We start from the raw sequence: 9,612 nt of genomic DNA on the forward strand, positions 1-9,612 counted from the left end.
CTGAGTGGCATAACCAACGCAGCCCCAGGGCGGGTTCATGCGGATCCAGGACGGTGTGATTAAGCAACTGTTCACTACTTTCTGACCTGATCTCCTTAGGCAGGTGGCTGATGGTATCTGGCATGCTGCTGGCCCACTGTCGCAGCTCAAAGCCTCCCGCCAGTAACAGCTCCCTCAGCTGGTCTGTGACATCTCTGGCCATATCTGGAGTAGGGAAGCTCTGTAGCCAGTTGTCTACGTAAAAGTGGTTCTCAACAGACTCACACACTGCATTTCCTGGGAGGGTGTGATCATGTACATGCCTCTGTAGTGCGTATATGGCGCAGCATGGGGAACAAGTAGTCCCGAAGGGGAGGACCTGCCACTCGTACACTCTGGGTTGGGAATCTCTCTGTAGATCACGCCAGAGGAAGCGCAGCAGAGGGCGGTCATCAGGCAGCAACCTCACCTGGTGGAACATTGCCTTTATGTCACTGCTGACGGCAATGGAATGTTCCCTGAACCGCAGCAGGACACCTAGAAGAGATGCACCCAGGTTCGGGCCAGACAGCAGTAGCTCGTTGAGGTTCTTATCCCTATAAGTATAAGAACAGTTGAATACAATCCGATGTTTCCCGTTGTGGGTCACCAGGTGATGGGGAATAAACCACGACTCCTCTGAAGCCTTCACCGCTTCCCGGCTAACTTCAGAGACGTAGCCTGCCTCCTTCAGCTTCATGATCTCTGCCTGATATGCTTCTGCCTTCACTGGGTCTCTGCCAAGACGCTTCTCCGTGCTACGTAAGCTGGGGAGTACCGCTTCAGGCGGCGCCGTGAGTATGGGCATATTACTAACCCGCAATAGGGGGGTGGCATATCTGAGGACTCCATCCACCTCCACTCTTCTAGTCTTTGCCTCTAGAATATTCATGGCCTCTTGGTCTCTCCTTGATCTCATCACCAGTTTTTCATTTCTGTATGGCAGAGTGTCCAGTTGCCAGAGCTTCTCTACCTGACGAAAAAGTTCAGCCGCAGGGGACGTGGTGGCCACGAACAAACACTGAGGTGGGCGGTTGCACTGTTGGAAAGACTTGACTGGTCCTTGCAGCGACCAACCAAGCCTGGTCTTTACCGCAGCTGGGCCCCCCGGCGGGCCAAGACGAACAGGTTCAATAGGAGTCACCAGGTGCGGACAATCTGAGCCTATCAAGAGGAGTGGGTGAACCGCTGTGAACTGCTGCAGGGGGAGTGTGTTGTTGTTGCCATGTATTGTTTTCACATCCTGCCGAACTGTTCTCAGGGTGAGGCTCTCTGGGGTTCCCCGAAGCTGCAACTTCTGAACGGCCTCCTGGAGGAGAATCGTCCTCTCTGAGCCATCATCTAATATGGCGTATGTCTCCAAAGTGTGGTCGCCATTGCGCAATAGCACCTTACTGACCTTCAAAAGGACCTGATCACAGCCAACGCGACGATCCAGATACAGAACATCTGTGGCTGACTTCAACTCTGCACCATTGCCGTTCCCTGTTATGAGCTCATTCCTGCCAGGCCGGAGATTCACCTCATGCAAGGCCTCAAGGTGCTTCCCCTTGCACGTCTTGCATAGGACTCTCAACCTACACTGGGCAGCCTGATGGTGTCGGCCACAACGCCAGCAACGGTTGTTGGACTTCACCCAGGCCGTCTTCTGCTCCTTAGTTAGTTGTTTGAAGTTCAAGCACTGGTCCAGGAAGTGCTGCGTATTGCTACAGTAGGGGCAGTAGGCTTTGGGCTTTTCTGGGGTTCCTTGGTGATCTGAGACTTCAGCTGGACTCACTTGACGATCTGTGTCATGGGCAGTACCATGCAGCACATTCATGGTCTTCCTACTGGCTCTCTTATCTTTGTCACACTCCTTCCTTACCCCGCTTCTCCCTCTCTGGACATCCTCTATCTTGTCGAACCGGGCTCCATCCTCTTGGATTTCCAGCTCATAGTCTAGCCACTCCGCGAAGTCCATCAAAGACGGGATTCCCGCCTTCCAGGGGTGAAGATGGCGCCGGAAGGTGGCGCGGAGATCTTGGGGGAGCTTCCTCAAAAGTCTGGCCACATGAGACCCACACTTTAACTCTATGCGTCCATCTTCACCAAGCTGCTCCAACATCCCAACTAGAGCTCGAACTCTCAGAGCAAACTTCCTGAATGCCACGGTGTCGCCAGCTCGGATGGCGGGCTCTTCCATGAGCTCTGCAATCCGCTGTAGAGACAGTTGGTGGGGCTGACCATAGTGCTTGGTTAAGAAGGCCATAGTGTCGGAGTACGGAAATGAAGAGTTACTATAGGAATCAGCTATCAGGAGAGCCTCTTCGAACTTAAGGTGGTCACAGAGCACTTGATACTTGAACATCTCCGTTGCATCAGCAGGAAGAATATTATCGAGTGCAAGCTTCAGTCTGGAAAACTCTCTGGGGTCGCCCCTTGTGAACTTAGGGATAGACGGCGTCGGGCCCCTGTATGTCCTCTCATTGCTGTTTGGCAGTGGCACTGCTGAAGTTAACCGTTGTGGGGGTGCTACTGACGGCGTCACACTATTATATTTTGGTTCTGACAGCATGGATGGGGCTGGTGACAGTCGTGCTTCCAACTGCTGCAGACGTTCTCTAAGGTCCTCCACAACATCAGCAGGTGGCCCTAAGGGTCTAGGTTGGTCTCTTGGTGGCTCATAATCATCATTGGGGAAGGCTACTGGTGGGGGAGGCAGCGGCCAGTCATCGTCGGCTATATTTCTGTCTGGTACTACGGGCGGATGGTGCAGCTGTGCGGGCTGGGAACTGGTAGGTGCTGTACCACTCCTGTCCATCTGTCGTCGCATATCCGTCACCATCAGCTGTAACCTTCTGTTCTCCTCTTGTATTTGCTGCAACACATCCATCATTTCAGGTGGGCCCTGACATGGCCGTGGTGTACTCACATACACAGGTGCTGCAGCTCCAGTATGACTGAGAGATGTCTCTGTGAGCTCAGCAGGATAATAAGTATGCTGTAGCGAGCGCTGGGTGAGGGGTGTCATCTCGGCAATTCCCTCTCTACTTCTTCTCCATTCAATCTCCTCTGGTGCAGCGGAGGTGCATGGTGGGTAGCTCACAGCCTGTGGGAGGGTGTACCCTTCATAATCATCCATCCATCTTGGTTGGCGTAGTCGCCGGCGTGGACGTACATCTTCACTTGGGGGAACCTGAGCCATTTCACTTCGTAATCACCTTAATCCGGCTCGAAGGACCATATGTGACGGAGGTTCAAATTAGTAAACTGGCTTCTCTGATTTGTGATCGCGAAGTGTACGTCGGTCAGAACGCATCCAAAGTTCCCCCAAGACTTAGACAAATGATGAAGGAGACAATCAATCCCGTTTCTGGTGCTTTAATCCAGTGTTGACAGCATACATTAAAGAGGTGTGTGTGTATGTGTGTGTGTGTGGTTCTGAAATAAACCAAACAATAACAGATATTATTTACTTGACTAGAACATACTATCTGGATAATAATAATAAAATTATCCTTTGCATGAAAATATGTGAACATCATATAAAGAAGGAATACACGTGCTAGAAACATTACTCATGGCACTGGATAGAACCAAATCAGTAAACATATGAACAAATAAAATATACAACAATATAATTACATCCAGCAGATAACAGTCTAACTCACGTTTCTCTGGACGCACACTGAAACACAAACGGCAGCTCAACGATACAAAGTAGCAGGCTTAACTTCTGCTGCCGGCAATACACACGTCTCGCTGTCGTCAGTCTCTTCTTCTCTCTCCCAAAACAGCGGCACTCAGCCCGATTGTGCGCTATAGCACCCCTAGTGGCTGGAGCCGGTTAAGTCACCTGCTCTGTCATGCAGCCTTCAGAACAGTGACAAAGAAAGAAACTTTAGATTATGACACTGCACTCATTCCAAAATCTTTGTTTGAATCACTAATGTATTATGACCTAAGCCTTTTAAAATCCCATTATTAATGTGATGTAATTATATATGAATGTTATTAGATTAAGGTGCTCTTTTTTTTTTGTAATGTTATTTCTATATTCACTGTGCTCAATCCCTTTCCAAATCACTACAGTGTACACAGGTGTAGTGCATACTACCATTGATTAGAAGGTGACTGTGAATCTTTGCCTGTCTGCTTATCGTTGAGTTTTGTATGCTTTGATGAAGGTCTGAATTATTAGCCCCCTATGAAATTTAAAGTTTTATCAAAATTTCCGTAAGTGCTTTTTTAGCAGAGCAAGGAATTTTCAACATAGCATTTCTAAACATACTAGTTTAGAAAGCATAAATTATTTCTATTTAACACAGTAACAGAACTATATCAGAAAAAACAAAAAGTTACCAGGGTCAATATTATTATCCCCCTTAAGAACTGACCTTTTTATTGAGCCACAGCACAAACCACTGTTGTGCAATAATGTGCTTTAATTTTGTAATGCTCAAAGCTTGTAAGTCAAGTTAAATCTGAGGGTTATCTCCCAGTTTACACACAGTATAAAAACTTCAGTAAGGGTTTCAGCTGTCACTTGAGAAAGCATCATGTCAAGGACTGGAGGGAGAAGTATCATCAAGAAAGCAGCCTGGCAGAGGTAGGAAGTGAAAGATTTCAAAGACCCTGAAAAGAAAACTAGTGAGATGTGGGACTCATGGTAAATTTGGCAGTGTGGACGTACACCCCCCATTCTCATTTTGTGTTTTAACTGTACTATATGCTGATTTTTTTGTTGTTGTTATTTTTGTTTCTTTGTGATCTGATATGTGCATGTAAATGGTTACAAGGAGTAAAGCTCACACAGGCACTTCGGGGCAGCCTAGGGGTCCTTTAAGCTCACTGCAGGTCAACGTTAATTAATGAGTGGACCCCCAGATAGCCTGAATGTCGCAATGTTGTCGTGCTGATGTGCTTGTGTTTCTGTGTTTTCGGGTGAGCAAAATGAGGAAATATGTAAAAAAGTTTCGGTACTTATTGTTATGGTTTGGGTTAGTTTGTCTTTGTGTTGTGCTTTTTCTCTCTGTTCCCCCTTCCCTTTTTTCTGTTTGGTTGCAGAGCTGGTGTGTTGCTAGGGGTGTGGCTGTCTCCTCCTGCTGGCTGATTACACACACCTGTTTCCACTCCGCTCGTTCTCCCTTCGCCTTCTTAAGCCCGGCCTTCACCCCAGCTCTTTGCCAGAGTATTCCTTGCTGTATCCAGTGTGCAAGCTCTCAGCGCTACCTGTGTTTTGGATTCTCCTGTTCTCTGTGGCTACCTGTGTTCTCCAGTGGCAGCGTTTTCTGTTCCTCGTGTCTTCAGTACTTTCTTTAGTCAGCCAGTCGCCTGCCACGCTGCCTGCCTATTGTTCCTGTGTTTTTCATCAGTGCCTGATTAAAGAGCCATCTGTTGGTACCTACCTGTGTGTGTGTTCTCTGCATTGGGGTCCTAAACTAGAGTTCATAACAGAATACTCTGGCCAAGCATGGACCCCGCAGAGATTGAGAGGGTGAGACTCGCTCTCACCTCTCAAGGAGCACGGGTGGGTCAACATGAGGTTGCTCTGAGGGATATCACGGACAAGCTGCTCCGCCTGGCCTCCAGCATGACCCAACTCGACGCCCGCCTGGACCAGGTCTCCACGCAGCTTACCTCTCTGGCGGCTCCTGTTCCCCCTCCGGCTCCACCAGTCCATCCTCCAGCCCCTACTACTTCTCCAACCCTGCCCAGCCTTCCTCGTGAGCCCTTTATCCCCACTCCGGTCAGGTATTCAGGAGAAGTAGGGTCTTGTAGTCAGTTTCTCCACCAGTGTTCATTAGTTTTTGACCAGCAGCCCTTATCCTACTCAACCGACAGGTCCAAGATCGCTTTTGTTAGCAGCTTACTTTCAGGGAAGGCGTCAGCATGGGCAGTAGCCACAGCTAATGCTAACTCACCTGCTTGGCAAACATACCATTCTTTTTGCTGTGAGTTCCGTAGAGTTTTCGACCACCCACTCCGGGGCAAGGTAGCTGGTAACCGGCTACTCTCCCTACGTCAGGGATCCCTCACTGTAGCTGCCTATTCAGTAGATTTCCGCATTCTCGCTGCCGAGTGTGGGTGGGATGAAGGGGCTTTACAAGGGTTATTTCTGCGAGGGCTCAGTGAGGAACTCAAAGATGAACTTGCTTCTCGGGATGAGACCTCTTCTCTGGAGGAGCTAATCTCCTTGGCTATCCGTTTGGACAATCGCCTTAGCGAGAGACGCAGGGAAAGGGCAGTCAGAATTAGGGCCCCTTCCCTTCGATCAAAGTCCCCTCGACCCTCTGGTCCCATGGTACCTTGCCCTCCTCCGGAGCCACCTTCTGCCTGTACATCTCCCCCAGCTGCCTCTTCCTCCCCCTGCAGAGAGGAGCCTATGCAGTTGGGGAGGATGAGACTCACCCCCACTGAACGTCAACGCCGCTTCCTCCAGAGACTGTGCCTCTACTGTGGTGGTGAGGGTCATGTCCTCGCTCTCTGTCCCTTACGACCAAAAGATTTGGCTCATCAACCTCTAGGGGAACGTTGGTGAGCCGAACCTCTGCTGTTCCCCCATCCTCCAAACGCTTTTCTCTGAAAGGGACTGTTTCCTGGTCTAAAGAGGGCATTCCTCTCCCTGTCCTAGTGGACTCTGGTTCGGACGACAATTTCATAGACTCTGGTATTGTTTCCCGTTTTGACATCCCCTCGGAACCCCTTCCTGAACCCAAGGACGTTTTTGCCCTCGATGGTCGCCTTCTGGCCCATGTCACTCTCCGAACTATTCCTGTGTCCCTGCTCCTCTCTGGCAATCATCGAGAGGATATTTCCTTTTTCATAGTCCCCTCACCATCTTCTTCTTTGGTGTTAGGCCTTCCCTGGCTCAAGCTCCACAACCCACACATAGACTGGTCCACTCCCTCCATTACTAATTGGAGTTTATTTTGTCACTCCCACTGTCTCCACTCGGCCATTCCCACCACCATCTCAGCTCCTGGAACCCCTAAACCCATAGATCTTTCCTCAGTTCCCCAGCAGTATCATGACCTCCAGGAGGTGTTCAGCAGGGACCGGGCTCAATCTCTGCCTCCTCATAGACCTTATGACTGCAGTATTGATCTGCTCCCTGGAGCCCCCTATCCATCCAGCAAGCTCTATAACCTCTCCAAGCCTGAAAGGGAGGCTATGGAGACCTACATCTCTGACTCTCTGGCGGCAGGTCTCATCCGTCCTTCCTCTTCGCCCTTGGGAGCAGGATTTTTTTTTGTAGAAAAGAAGGACAAGACTCTTCGGCCCTGTGTAGACTACAGGGGACTTAATGAGATCACTGTAAAGAATAAGTACCCTCTTCCCCTGATCGATTCTGCCTTCGCTTCCCTCCACCAGGCCACCATCTTCACCAAGTTGGATCTACGTAATGCTTACCACTTGGTGCGGATCAAGGAGGGGGATGAATGGAAGACCGGATTCAACACTCCTCTCGGTCATTTTGAGTACCTTGTCATGCCTTTTGGGTTAACCAACGCACCTGCTGTCTTCCAATGTCTCATCAACGATGTCCTCCGTGATATGCTCAACCGGTTTGTTTTTGTCTACCTGGATGACATTTTGATTTTCTCCCGCACCCCTGATGAACATGTACAACATGTCCGGCTAGTTTTGCAAAGACTTTTGGAGAACCGTCTTTTTGTTAAAGCCGAGAAGTGTGAGTTTCATGTCCCCTCAGTCAGTTTCCTGGGCTTTGTGGTGGAAAAAGGGCAGGTCAGGTCTGACCCTGCCAAGATTAAGGCAGTGGTTGAATGGCCCACTCCCACCGACAGGAGGCAACTACAGCGGTATCTTGGGTTCGCTAATTTCTACCGCAGATTCATTCGCGATTACAGTAGAGTGGCTGCACCTCTTACTAAGTTAACCTCTGTCAAATCACCTTTTGTTTGGTCCCCTGCGGCTGAGGCCGCTTTTGCTAAGTTAAAGAGTTTATTTTCCTCTGCTCCCGTGTTGTGTCACCCTGATCCCTCTGTCCAGTTTGTTGTAGAGGTTGATGCCTCGGACTCTGGTGTGGGAGCGGTCCTGTCTCAACGATCCACCTCTGACCAGAAACTCCACCCCTGTGCGTTCTTCTCCCGCCGTCTCACACCTGCGGAGAGGAACTATGATGTGGGGAATCGGGAGCTGCTGGCAGTGGTGCTGGCCCTCCAGGAGTGGAGGCACTGGCTGGAGGGTTCTACACACCCTTTTATTGTTTGGACTGACCATAAGAACCTGTCTTACCTCCGTTCTGCCCGCAGACTCAACTCCCGCCAGGCTCGGTGGGCTTTGTTCCTGGGCCGATTTAACTTCACCCTCACCTACCGGCCAGGCTCCAGGAACGCCAAGCCTGATGCCCTCTCTCGCCAGTTCTCTTCCCCCGTTGAAGGTCCTGCGGTGGACACCATTCTGCCTTCCTCCTGTGTGGTGGGAGCTGCCAGGTGGGAGATTGAGCAGCTGGTCCAGGAGGCCCTGTCTGATCATCCTACCCCGGAGGGTGGTCCTCCCAACCGCCTGTTTGTCCCAGAGCCTGTCCGTTCCCCTGTGCTCCAGTGGGGGCACTCCTCCAAGGTGGCATGCCATCCTGGGTTTCACCGGACCCTGGCTCTGCTTCGTCAGCGTTTCTGGTGGCCCTCCATGTCCGCTGACACTAAGGAGTTCGTCTCTGCCTGCTCAGTCTGTGCCCGGAACAAGTCTTCTCATCGTGCTCCTGCTGGTCTCCTACGCCCTCTTCCCATACCCCATCGTCCCTGGTCTCACATTGCCGTGGACTTCGTCACTGGACTGCCACCATCTGATGGTAACAACACCATTCTAACTGTTATTGACCGATTCTCCAAGTCTGTCCATTTTATCCCGCTCTCTAAACTTCCCTCTGCCCTAGAGACTGCTAATCTACTCATTCAGCATGTGTTCAGGCTTCATGGAATCCCCCAGGACATCGTCTCCGACAGAGGACCTCAGTTTTCCTCCAGAGTTTGGCAGGCTTTTTGCCGAGCTGTGGGGGCTACAGCCAGTCTATCCTCTGGTTACCATCCCCAGACTAATGGCCAGACTGAGCGGGCCAACCAGGATCTGGAGGCAGCCCTTCGCTGTGTTGCCTCTAATCACCCAGTCTCCTGGTCTTCCCACCTTCCCTGGATCGAATACGCTCACAACTCCCTGGTCAGCTCAGCCACAGGTATGTCTCCTTTTATGGCTGCTAATGGCTTTCAGCCTCCTCTCTTCCCTGCTCAGAAGACCGAAGTGGCAGTTCCCTCGGTGCAGGCGCACCTCCAGCGTGCCCGCCAAGTCTGGCGTGAAGCCCAAGCAGCTCTAGCCCGTACTGCGGCTCGGAACCAGAGGTTGGCTGATCGTCACCGCACTCCTGCTCCCCTGTATCAACCCGGCCAGAAGGTCTGGCTTTCCACCCGTGATCTTCCTCTCAGGTCTGACTCCCGCAAACTCTCCCCCAGATACATCGGCCCATACACTATCGACCGCATCATCAACCCCAGTGTGGTGAGACTCCAGTTGCCCCCCTCCCTCAATATCCACCCGTCTTTTCATGTCTCCCTGCTCAAGCCTGTCTCCACCAGTCCTCTGTGCCCTCCGGCCGAA

The sequence above is a fragment of the Lates calcarifer genome, unplaced genomic scaffold (genome assembly GCF_001640805.2).
Source record: "Lates calcarifer isolate ASB-BC8 unplaced genomic scaffold, TLL_Latcal_v3 _unitig_4587_quiver_601, whole genome shotgun sequence".
NCBI lineage: Eukaryota > Metazoa > Chordata > Actinopteri > Centropomidae > Lates > Lates calcarifer.